At 48.2% G+C, this 13430-nt stretch overlaps 1 long non-coding RNA gene across 1 annotated transcript; it reads left to right on the top strand.

Annotated features, from left to right (window-relative positions):
- The first annotated feature begins 33 nt into the window (after window positions 1–33).
- On the top strand, window positions 34–7119 carry LOC139237810 (uncharacterized). Its single transcript, XR_011588521.1, has 3 exons — window positions 34–136; window positions 2634–2742; window positions 7051–7119. It is a non-coding gene; the product is annotated as an uncharacterized lncRNA (long non-coding RNA).
- The last annotated feature ends 6311 nt before the right edge of the window (window positions 7120–13430 follow it).

Below are 13430 nucleotides of genomic sequence, written 5' to 3' on the forward strand. Positions count from 1 at the left end.
TAACAAAAGATGAAAGGAAGGTTCCATGTGAAGGCCTGGCGGTGAATTCGCAGAAAGCCAGCGTCACCGTTTTCTCCAAAGTTGCGTGACAATACCCAGCACACAACCGGAGCAGGATTAGCCTGAAATCTCCGAGGTAGGACTGTCTTTTTAATCGCCTTTCCTCGCCTTATTTAGAGTTTCTTTAATAATACTGGGCCCTGGAACTTCTTGACAGGAGGAGGGGCCCAGTAGAACCACCCCCTCCCCGCCCACCCTACTCACCCAAGGCCAGAGACCCTGTCTCAAATTCCAGCGAGGGGGTGGGGGGGGGTGGCGTCATTTGCAGAGCCATGGCGGATCAACAGGTCACATGCAAGGACACATCTGCGTCCCTATCTCCTTCAGTCGCACAACACCCCACCCCCCCCCCCCCCCCCTCCGAGATGTCTGCGCTCCTCTAATTTGGTCCTCCTGAGCATCCCTGATTATAATCGCTCAACCATCGGTGGCCGTGCCTTCAGTTGCCTGGGCCCCAAGCTCTGGAACTCTCTCCCTAAACCCCTCCGCCTCTCTACCTCTCTTCAAGACGCTCCTTAAAACCGACCTCTTTGACCAAGCTTTTAGGTCACCTACTCTAATTTCTCCTTATGAAGCTCGGTGTCAAATCTTTTTGTAACGCCTTGGGACGTTTCACTGCGTTAAAGGCGCTATATAAATGCAAGTTGTTGTCATCGTCATTTCTATCCAGCAAGCACTGCTGGAAGGTCTGTGTACAGACCTGGCTGGGAGGACACAATTGGCATGGCTGTGGCGACCTGTCCTAATATCGCCTTGGCACCGCATTTTCTTTGGTAACGCACCTATGAAGCACTCTTGGGGCTTTTACGTGCAACTTATTGTTGTTGTGGTTGAGGATGTGACGTGGCAGTCCCTCTCTGATCCCAAACTCAGTTGTAGCCAAACCGATTCCATTTTCTTGACCTCTGCTTTGAGCAGGTAAGAGAGGGCGATCGGATAAAGTTTGACCCTAGCTATTGGATACGCACCTGGATTGTCAATCCCTGCCTCAAGAAATCCTCAGGAATGGAATCTTGGCCTTTATTGCAAAGGGGATGGAGTATAAAAACAGGGAAGTCTTGCTACAGCTATACAGGGTATTGGTGAGGCCACACCTGGAATACTGCGTGCAGTTTTGGTTTACGAAAGGATATACTTGCTTTGGAGGCAGTTCAGAGAAGGTTCACTCGGTTGATTCCGGGGATGAGGGGGTTGACTTATGAGGAAAGGTTGAGTAGGTTGGGCCTCGACTCATTGGAATTCAGAAGAATGAGAGGTGATTTTATCGAAACGTATAAGATTATGAGGGGGCTTGACGAGGTGAATGCAGAGAGGATGTTTCCACTGATGGGGGAGACTAGAACTAGGGGGCACGATCTTAGAATAAGGGGCTACCAATTTAAAACTGAATGAGGAGAAATTTCTTCTCTGAGGGTTGTAAATCTGTGGAATTTGCTGCCTCAGAGAGCTGTGGAAGCTGGGTCATTGAATAAACTTAAGACAGAGATAGACAGTTTCTTAAATGATAAGGGAACAAGGGGTTAATGGGAGCAGGCAGGGAAGTGGAGCTGAGTCCATGATCAGATCAGCCATGATCGTATTAAATGGCGGAGCAGGCTCGAGGGGCCGTATGGCCTACTCCTGCTCCTACTTCTTATGTTCTTATAACAACAACTTGCATTTATATAGTGCCTTCGACGTAGCAAAATATCCCAAGGTGCTGCATAGGAACGATTATCTTAAAGGAGGAAAGAGAGGTAGAGAGGCGGAGAGCTTCAGGGAGGGAGTTCCAGAGCTTGGGGCCCAGGCAGCTGAAGGCTCAGCCACCAATGGTGGGACAAAGGAAGCGGGGGCTGGGCGAGTGCATGGGATTGAGTTCGGCTGAGGTGTTCCCGTCTCAAGCTAGTCCCGCACGCAACCAATTGCCACTCGGTAAAGGCACCAGAGATCCGATGTCATCTGTGGATCCACGTCCCGGAAAAAACCTCCGCGTTTTCAGGAGGGGAATTAGAAGAAGGGGATTAGCGATCCGAGAATAAGAAGTAGAGTTTTAATACAAACCAAATCACCCACTGGTTCCACGTCCAAACCCCTCCCCCCGCCCCCCACCCCCCCCCCCCCCCCCGACACCATCCTCCGTTGGGTATACGCACTGAATATCTGGCAAATCTCGAATTCTTGAACGAGAAGCGTTACCTCAGCATTGTTAGAATACAATCCTAGAAAAGTTCTGATGCAGAAGGAGGCCATTTGGCCCATCGTGTCCATGCTGGTTGAAAAAGAGCAACCCAGCCTAACCCCACCTTCCAGCACGAGATCCATAGCCAAGTAGGTCACGGCTCTTTAATGTGCATATCCAAGTACTTTGTAAATGCCTCTACCAGGCAGTGAGTTCCAAACCCCCACCATCCTCTGGGTGAAGAAATGCTTCCTCATCGCCCCTCTAATCCTTCAAACAACGACTTTAAATCTATACCCACCCCCCCTGTTGTTGCATCACTTAGGGCACAAAATAAATTATGGACAGTCTATCGGTCCGTTGGGAGGAATGCATTTGACAGGCAGATTGGTTGTCCCTTCTTGTGTATTCGTAGCTGAGCTTATCAACTCTTGGTGGCAGTTGCTGAGGAATACCAGTATCCAAGGAACCCCCATCGGCACTCTCCGGAGAGGAGATAGCGGTAAAGAAATAACCACGTTCTGGTAAGTGAAAAGTTAATTCTGTTGAGCTTGAACTGGACACGCTGAGTCTTACAGTGAAGTGGATCCTGCCCAATGCTGGCACTGCCTCCTCTCATGGTTCAGTCCCAGTAGGGCCCACAGAGATCAAGCTCCAGCATCACCGCGAAAGAAAACATTCTACTGAACTGAATTGCTGGACTATCATCAAGGCACAAGTCTAATATGCAAGGTTTGGGGTTAAAAGGGGGAAACAATGCAGGATTATGGGGAAGAGGAGGGGCATTGGGCCTAGTTGGATAGCATCTTTCAACGAGCACAGGTGCGATGGGCCAAATGGTCTCCTTCTGCACTGTACCTTTCTAGAATTTGCGTCTGAGGTTCACACTGACTCAGCATCATAGGCAGTCCCTCGGAGTCGGGGAAGACTTGCTTCCACTCTTAAAATGTGTCCTTCGGTGGATGAACAGTCCAGTACGAGAACCACAGTCCCTGTCACAGGTGGGACAGATAGTCATTGAGAGAAAGGGAGGGTGGGACTGGTTTGCCGCACGCTCTTTCCGCTGGCTGCGCTTGATTTCGGCGATGTGACTCGAGGTGCTCAGCGCCCTCCTGGATGAATTTCCTCCACTTAGGGCGGACTGGTCTTGGGCCAGAGACTGGGGATGTTGGTGGGGATGTTGCACTCTATCAGGGAGGCTTTGAGTGTTTTTGAGGGGCTTTGACTGGGTCTTAAATGGCGACGTTTATTAACTGGAAGACGCGGCAAAGGACAATTGGGGCTTGTTCACTGCCCCCTGCCCACTTTCCACTGTTGCTGAAGGGGATTCCTGGTGACGTGATTTTATATAAAACACGGAATCACATTGCCAGGGATTACCAATTGGTGACACGTGCTGCATCATCAGTCCCAAAACTGAAATGACCGTTAGCGTTTGACGTCTCATTATATAGAAGCGGACAATAAGAAGCATGAATTTAAGTGCGCCGAATTGTTTCATCCCGTCATTATTGTAATGTCATTCTATTTAACGCCGGCTCCATCTTATGTAGAAGAGGGGTGTTGATAGGATTAGATCGGGAGCAACTACTTCCACTGGCGGTAGGATCGATGAGCAGAGGAGACAGATTTAAGATCATTGGCAAAATAAGGCCGGTGGGAGCTGAGAAGATTTTTTTTTACAGAGGGGATTGTGATCTGGAAACGCATTGCCTGAAATGTCGCTGGAAGCAAATTCAGTAGTAACTTTCAAAAGATAGATGGATAAATATTTGAAAAGGAAAAAATTGCAGGGGTACGAGGAAAGAGCAGGGGGAATGGGACTAATTGTTTGGCTCTTTCAACGAGACGACACCAGCACGATAGGCCGAATGGCCCTCTGTCTGTGCCACATGAGTCTGTGAGTCTAAGAGTTAAATAGGGTGAATTTGAGAAAGTGACAATTATTACATCAGGTCACCAACCTTTTGCCAAGTCCAAAACTGGATATGGGGCAGGGCAGGGATCCAGGCTGTCGATTGGCTGCTGATGAACGCTCATCAAACCTTCGGAATGATCAGCAGACCCGATAGCATTCGAGATAATGGGCGGTTAATCATTTTCAAAAGAGGAGGTTTCTGGTCGAATGACTTAAGTTCGTGGGCGGCCCACTTCAAACCAGGACAAGCCAAGACTAAACCCAGATGAAACGGCAGCCCTCGGGTTTCTATGGCGATGGCGGAGATGGGCCTTTTGGAAGTTGGCCTCGGGTTCCCGATCTCAGCCACTGCGAGGTGGTGTCAGGGCTGAGGAGGCCAGGGCCATCCCCACGGGAAGGGAAGGTTGGAGGGAAAGTTTGGAAGGGAATGGCACGGGGAGCAATCCTGCGGCCTTCCCGTTGGGAATGGATCTGGTGAGAAGGGAAAGATGGCAAACCGATGGGGGAGGATGAAATATTTCACCAAACATCAGAATGGATGCGCCCAACCAGGGGTGGCTGGCTCAACCTGAACGATTAAGAAAGGAATTCTGGACTGAAAATGTGTCTGTATTGCAAATGGTTCCTTCTCATCTCTCATATGCTAGAGCTTGTCATGATACCGCATTCTCTCTCTCTCTCTCTCTCTCTCTCTCTAGTCCGCTGCGGTACAGGGCTTAGCTGACTTGTGAACAGAGCTGTAATCGTCTCCTTGTTCACAGTGGCTAAGTTCCGCACCTCTCGGGCAGAAGTCAACAGGAAGAGGGACTCGCACGGCCGGCCGCTGAAACCGCTGGTGGACGTTCCAAGTTCCGTTAGCTTGGTCATCCCATCGTGAGCCTCGCGGGTCAGAACCTCTTGGTCAGAGTCCTTGTTGTCAGTTTTTGTCAGGCGGAAGTGAATGGGACAGAGGTATCCGACAGCGCTGGGAGAAGCTGCATGGATTCAATAGATCTTCAGGATGAGAAGATCACAAAGAGGAAGCTGTTGCCAGCGAGGAGTTACGCCCCCCCGCCCCCCAGCCACTCCTCCTCAAGTCAAATGGTTGAACCCATCTATTATTTTATCTACAAAAAGGGCACATGAAATCAAGATGAGAGGGGTGACCAGATACTTTAGAAAGAAAGTGCATTTATATAGCGCCTTTCATGACCTCAGGATGCCCCAAAGCGCTTCACAGCAAATGAAGTACTTGAGATGTTCATGAGAGACGCAGAACGGTACTATATGAAGGCATGCTTTTCTTATTTAGACAGCACAGTGGGGTAAATATGCTGGATTTCCAATGCACTGAGCCACAGAAACGGCCTGTAATATCACCAAGGAACTACGTTCCTGATTCTCCCATCACAAGGAAGAGTCAAGGAGAGGGCTCGAGGTTTCGCCTCAAGGAGAGAAACAATAAAAGGTCAAAATGCAGGTCATCCCAGGCAGTCCATCCTCATAGTGCCAGCCGTGGCTCAGTGGGCAGCACTCTCGCCTCTGAGTCAGAAGGTTGTGGGTTCGAGTCCCAATCCAGGAACCTGAGCTCATAAATCTAGGCCGACACTCCCAGTGCAGTGCTGAGGGAGTGTTGCACTGTCGGAGATGCTGTATTTCGGATGAGATGTTAAACCGAGGCCCCGTCTGCTCTCTCAGGTGGATGTAAAAGATCCCACAGAACTATTTAGAAGAAGAAGAGCAGGGGGGGAGTTATCCCTGGGGCCAATATTTATCCCTCAATCAACATCACAAAAAAAACAGATCATCTGGTCATTATCACATTGCGGTGTGTGGGGGTTTGCGTAAATTGGCTGCCGTGTTTCCCGCATTACAACAGTGACTACACCCCAAAAAGTACTTCATTGGCTGTAAAGTGCTTTGAGACGTCCGGTGGTCGTGAATGGCGCTATATAAATCCAAGTCTTTCTCCCATATTGCAACACATGGATTGAAGAAGAGTATTGCCAAACCTCTCAACTACATAGACGCTTAGAGAGAGATATATATAAAAGGGGGAAGAGCGAAAGAAAGAAACCACAGTGAACATCACCCCCAACCCCTTTCCCCCCCCCCCCCCCAATTTATGTAGAGTTTAAATGTGTACTGTATTCAAATGGAAGAGCTGTGCTCGCCCTTTACTTTGGTGCAGAAGTCAAACTACGCTGGAAGCCAAAGGGTTACGATTCCTTTCACAGCCTCACACCTGTTGCCTTGGAGGAAGTCTCCTTTGTTTTATCTTCTGGTTCATTCACCCACCTGAAATTTCTCTCTTCCTGCCGATGGCCGGGGGCCAAACCCACTCTAGCATTGCATTAGCGGGGAGTGTTGGTTCTTCTCCAGTCAGCACGCCTGCCGCGGGCCCACGGTTGTCTGTCTGCCCTCCATGTTGGCGGAGCGCGTTAGCGGGGGCACACAGTGTCAGCCAGTGGCTCAGTGGGCAGCACCCTCGCCCCTGAGTCAGAAGGTCGTGGGTTCATGGTCCCACTCCAGGGACTTGAGCACATAAATCCAGGCTGACCCTCCCAGGGCAGTGCTGAGGGAGTGCTGCACTGTTGGAGGTGCCGTCTTTCGGATGAGACGTTAAACCGAGGCCCCGTCTGCTCTCTCAGGTGGACGTAAAAGATCCCACTGGTGCTATTTCGAAGAAGAGTAGGGAGTTATTCCCGGGGCCAATATTTATCCCTCAATCAACATAACAAATAAACAGATTATCTGGGTCATTATCACATTGCTGTTTGTGGGAGCTTGCTGTGCGCAAATTAGCTGCCGCGTTTCCCACATTACAACAGTGACTACACTCCAAAAGCACCTCATTGGCTGTAAAGCGCTTTGAGGCGTCCGGTGGTCGTGAAAGGCGCTATATAAATGCAAGTCTTTCTTTCTTCTACTTTAGGACTGGAGCCTGCTTTACAGTCGAACTCCCAAGCTCGCGGTTATGATGTCCCCTAAGGTTAAAACGTTGCAGTAAAATATTAATTAAAAAACAACATTTCGTGGCTTGCATCATTTGCTTTGCGTGTCTGCACTCAATTGGTTTCACTTTTCTCCACCAACAAAGTGGGGGTGGAGCAGTCGGTGGGAGTTATTGAACATTCTAAAAGACCCAGCAAGAATATCCCGGACATCACGACACACTCCAGATATCCACACGGCAACTGGGGGCTTCCCTTTGTTAAATCCAAGCGTGACTCATTCCAAATCTTTCAACCTTGCTTAGAATGTTTTATTCTCAAGATCATGTTCCGGAGTGTTATAAGACAAAAATAATTTGACACCGAGCCACATAAGGAGAAATTACGGCAGGTGACCAAAATGTTGGTCAAAGGGGTAGGTTTTAATAGAAACATAGAAAATAGGTGCAGGTGTAGGCCATTCGGCCCTTCGAGCCTGCACCAACATTCAATAAGATCATGGCTGATCATCTTAAAGGAGGAGAGAGTAGTAGAGAGGGAATTCCAGAGCTTAGGGCCCAGGCAATAGCCACCAATGGTTGAGCGATTATAATCAGGGATGCTCAACAGGCCAGAATTAGAGGAGTGCAGACATCTCAGGGCATTGTGGGGCTGGAGGAGATGACAGAGATAGGGAGGGGCGAGGCTATGGAAGGATTTGTAACCAAGGTTCCTGGAGTGGGACTTGAACCCACAAACTTCTGATTCAGAGGTGAGTGTGCCACCCACTGAGCCACAGCTAACACTGTTGCACCAAGGAACTGCCTCTGTTATGTCTTTAACACTCTTATGAATGGTCCCACGAGGTCTAGTATTGTACTTGAACTGTTGTGACCTTAGCCCCATTTATTGTAACTCCAGAGTGAGGCACAAGCACGGTGGGCAGCCTTTTATACTGGGCCCTGCACACCTATGCAGGTGACCCTCGGGTCTCCCACCGCAGTGCCCTCTGGTGGCACACCTTATGTGACTATACAGTTCGTACACATGGTCTACATACATGACAGCCTCCATTCTTATTCTGCTGGTATTCCAGAAGAAAGATTTCTCCCTCTTGCTCCCCTTCCACATTGTAATTTGGGAATCGTTGAATGCAGTCCTTTTAGATGATAAAGTGACAACTTTCTTTCAACAGTACGGACGAGTTTTGTTGTGTTACAACCTTTTGGAATTCAAAAACATCTTTCATCTCACATGGAAAGGAATGCATCCCAGGCCACGGAAGGTGTTGCGACCATGATATCCTGTACGAGGGAGGTTCACAGTGAAATACGGAAATGCCACAGCAAGGAAAATGATGGAGTTAGGTAATAATGGACAAGCCGAGTGTGATAGTTACTCCCGCATTCCGGTTGGACCCAGGTAAGGCCCCCACCCAAAGGGACTCTCTGATTGGATCACCTTTTCAATGATTATATGCCTCTGAGTCAAAAGGTTGTGGGTTCAAGTCCCACTCCAGAGACTTGAGCACATCAGTCTAGGCTGACACTCCCAGTGCAGTGCTGAGGCAGCGCCGCACTGTCGGAGGTGCCGTCTTTCGGATGAGACGTTAAACCGAGGCCCCGTCTACTCTCTCAAGCAGACGTACAAGATCCCGTGGCACTATTTTGAAGAAGAGCAGGGGAGTTATCCCCAGTGTCCTGGGCCAATATTTATCCCTCAATCAAGATAATTTAAAAAAACAGATGATCTGGGTCATTATCGCATTGCTGTCTGTGGGAGCTTGCTGTGCACAAATTGGCCAATGTTTCCCACATTACAACAGTGACTACACTCCAAAAAGTACTTCATTAGCTGTAAAGTGCTTTGAGACATCCGGTGGTCATGAATGGTGCTATATAAATGCAAGTCTTTTTAAAATTGACAAACTGAATACACACACAGTGAAATTGAGGTCCCTTATTGGCTCAATGGGTAAATCGGCTCCCAGTTATAGAACTGCATCACACAGACCATGAAAGTGTGCTTTGGGCCCCGAATGGGTAACTAATGAGATTGAATATAATGCAAGGTCTGTTGTTATACACAAGACCTGCCTTAATAGCCACAGGATCTACCTTTCTCTTTAACACAGACAGGGTCTGCCATTCCCTTTAATACATACACAACCATTCTCTATAACACCAACAACAAAAGAAAAATACAGCAGCTGCTGGAATCTGAAACAAAAGCAGAAAATGCTGGAAATCCCAGCGGGTCGGGCAGCAACTGTGGAGAGAGAAACAGAGTTAACGTTTCAGGTCGATGTATCTTCATCAGAACTGGCAAAAGTTTGAAATGTAACATTCTTAAGGAAGTGCCTTAATACTCTACAATACCTACATGATCTGCCATTCCATACTCATATTTATATATGTGTGGTCTTGTATTCCTCTGAAGAATGTATAGGGCCTTGATTCCTCAATAATATCCGCAGTGTGTGCTACTCTCTATATATACAGTGGGCTTCGACTTCAATGAAAATTAAAATTGGGAGAGATGTTTCAGGAGACGCTGATCTGCTACTATTGCCCAAAATCCAATTGACCCCAATTGTGTGATATTATGGTACGCTAGCATAGTGGTTATGTTACTGGGCTAGTAATCCAGAGGCCTGGACTAATAATCGAGCGATGTGAGTTCAAATCCCACCACGGCCGCTGGAAAATTTTAATTCAATTAAAATAAATCTGGAATTTAAAAAAGCTAGTGACAGAGACCGTGAAACTACTGGATTGTCGTGAAAACCCATCACTAATGTCCTTCAGGGAAGGAAATCTGCTGTCCTTACCCGGTCTGGCCTATATGTGATTCCAGACACCATGTGGTTGACTCTGAAATGGCTGAGTGAGCCTGTTGGGACACGCCAGTACAACCAAGTCAGCACTGTGTGAGCACCCTCACCACACGGACTGCAGCGGTTCAAGAAGGCGGCTCACCACCACCTTCTCAAGGGGCAATTAGGGATGGGCAATAAATGCTGGCATCCCATGAATGAATAAATTTGTATATAGGGGCTGCTATTCTTTACAATATACATGCTGTTTTCCTACAGTATATAGAGGGTGTGCAATGAAATATAATATTATTGCAGTTCAAAACATAACATAAATTCACATGAAGGAGTCGATTTGATCTATCCATTCAAAAAAAGGCTTGAGAAAGAAGAAAGACTGATTTGCATTTATATAGCGCCTTTAATGACCACAGGACATCTCAAAGCGCTTTACAGCCAATGAATTACATTTTTGGAGTGTAGTCACTGTTGTAATGTAAGAAACGCAGCAGCCAATTTGCGCACAGCAAGCTCCCACAAACAGCAATGTGATAATGACCGGATAATCTGTTTTTTTGTTATGTTGATTGAGGGATAAATATTGGCCCCAGGACACCGGGGATAACTCCCCCTGCTCTTCTTCGAAATAGTGCCGTGGGATTGTTTATGTCCACCTGAGAGGGCAGAGGAAGCCTTGGTATAACGTCTCTTCTGAAAGACGGCATCTCCGACAGCGCAGCACTCCCTCCGCACTGCGCTGGACTGTCAGCCGAGATTTTTTTGTGCTCACAACCTTCTGTCTCAGAGGCGAGAGTGCTCCCCTCTGGGCCATAGCTGACACAACGTTCTGACAGTTCATCATACCCCAGGGTACAACAGCGAGCATCCCACTCAGTGTGAAAGTGACCACCTGTTTATGACACATAGAGCTGGAATACGATTCAAGGTCGTTGTTATGTCCTTAGATGCTCCAACAATGACTCCACGAGGCAGTGTTTATGTACTTGAACTGTGGTGACCTTATTCCTTTATTACTTAACTCCAGAGTGAGGATCACACCTGGTGGCCTGCCTTTTATACTAGGCCAGGCACACCTGTACAGGTAACCTGCGAGTCTCCCACCGCAGTGCCCTCTGGGTGGCACACCTTGATATAGTACCAACAGTGGCCATGTAAGATACATGACATCATTCCCCCCTGAACCCTCAGTGCAAATCGCCTCTGCATTAACTGTGCTCTGGGCTTGGCTCTATATGGGTTCTGTCTGGTCGACCTCTGGCAGGCCAGCTCAACCTTGGGTGGGTAGTTGGTGCAGTTGCTGTTTGTGTGTGTGTGTGTGTGTGTGTGTTCCTGATCACTCCATTCTCCCCCCCACCTCCCACGTTGGTGTGGTGGAGGCTCCTGGCATTCATCCACCTACAAGTTCAGGTGAGTAGGTTTTGCATCTTTTTTTTAAATTTTGTGTGGTTCCGTGATGCGACAAGAGCATTAGATGCCTTGTCGATGGGGTGACCGGTGTGTAAGTACCAACAGTGGCCATGTAAGATGCATGTCAGTCGTAACGGACGTTGAGGCCTGTGTGACATTGTGTTCTCACAGTTTGTTTGAACCCATTAAAGAATCGCAGTGTGTCAGCCTTGACTCAGTTGGTAGCACCCTGGCCCTCTCGGTTGTGGCTTCAAGTCCCACTATGGATTAGATCTCACAGTCTAGGGGGGGCACTTCAGTACGGCCCTGAGAAAGATCTTGCGTTTTGGATCAGACATTAAACCGAGGCCCCATCTGCCTGTTCAGCTAGAACTAAACATTCCATGGCACTATTTGAAGAAGAGAAGGGACTTCCCCTCTGTCCTGGCCAACATTCTCTTCGGTGTCCTGGGCAATATTTATCCCTCAACCAGCACCACCAGATTCTATGTTCCCATTTGCTGTTTATGGAGCCTGTTCATGTGAAAATGGACATTTACCTACATAACAACAGTGATTGCACTTCATGTCGTCCATTGGTTGTCAAGCACTTTTTGGGATGTCCTGAGTATCTGAGGAGGTACTATAACAACCACTTGCATTTATATAGCGCCTTTAATGTAGTATCTAACATCCCAAGGCACTTCACAGGAGTACTATGAAACAAAAAGATTGACACCGAGCCACTGAAGGAGAAATTAGGGCAGGTGACCAAAAGCTTGGTCACAGAGGTAAGTTTTAAGGAGCGTCTTACAGGAGGAGGGAGAGGTAGAGGGACGGAGAGGTTTAGGGAAAGTGAACTTTGTTCTGCCTCTATGTTATCCTATACTTAAGTGATCAGTTATAAGAACATAAGAAATAGGAACAGGAATAGGCCATTCGGGCCCCTCGAGCCTGCTCCGCCATTCAACCAAATCATGGCTGATCATCCACCTCAACTCCACTTTCCTTCACACTCCCCATATCTCTTGATTCCCTTAGTTTCCAAACATTTATCGACCTCTGTCTTGAATATACTCAACGACTGAGCCTCCACAGCCCTCTGAGGCAGAGAATTCCGAAGATTCACCACCCTCTGAGTGAAGAACTATCTCCTCATCTCAGTCCGAAGACGCTCCTTAAAAATCCACCTCTTTGACCAAGCTGTTGGTCACCTGCCCGAGTTTCTCCTCATGTGGTGTCAAATCGTTTTGTCTCATAACGCTCCTGTGAAGCGCTTTGGGACGTTTCACGATGTTAAAGGCGCTATATAAATGCAAGTTGTTGTTGCCGTTTAAAACGTGAAACCGCAAAGGCGGAACAAGCGCTGGCAAGGGACCACACATCTGCCCCCTCCATCAGCCCAGCCAGTGATGGAAAAGGGGAAATTTTAAAATTTGGGGCGTGACCATTGAGTCTCAATCACAAGCAAAACCAACGCAGCCTGGGCTTTTCCACCGTTTTTTAATCTTTATTTTTACTGAGGGGAGTTAAGCTGCAGTTTGAAGAACTGCCATCATCGTGTGCGGTATCAGCAAAGCCGAGCCAGCAATCAGACATGGAAAAGGGTTTTTTTCAAACTGGCTATTGATCTTTCTCCGCGGTGACTATTGTTGCTTCTGGCGAGGCATTAGCAGTGTAATTAGAAATTTTTTTTTTTTTTCTCTCTCTCTCTCTCTCCCTCCCCGGGTTTCCTGTTTGTTCTGCTGTATTTCCCTCTGTCCTGCCGATGGCTTCATCCGGCCTCTGTGGTTCACTTGTAAGCGGCAAGCCAAGGGGACTGTTCCAGCCGACCGACGGATCACGGCCCAGGGACCCCCATCGAAAGCCCTTCGGGACCAGCCATAGTCCCTTCCATTCTCAGCTGACGTACAGCACAGAAGGGGGCCGTTCGGCCCATCGAGGCTGTGCCAGCTCTCTCTCTCTCTCTCTCTCTCTCTCTCTCAGAACAATCCAGTTAGTCCCACCCTCCCTCCTGACTTTTGCAGTGGGCCTCGCTGCTCACGAGCAGGCAACAACAACGTCTTGCATTTATACAGCGCCTTTACGCATAGGAAAACGTCCCAAGGCGCTTCACGGGAGCCGTAATCCGTCAAAGATTGACACCGTTTCAAAAGAAGG

The sequence above is a fragment of the Pristiophorus japonicus genome, chromosome 24, assembly GCF_044704955.1.
Source record: "Pristiophorus japonicus isolate sPriJap1 chromosome 24, sPriJap1.hap1, whole genome shotgun sequence".
NCBI lineage: Eukaryota > Metazoa > Chordata > Chondrichthyes > Pristiophoridae > Pristiophorus > Pristiophorus japonicus.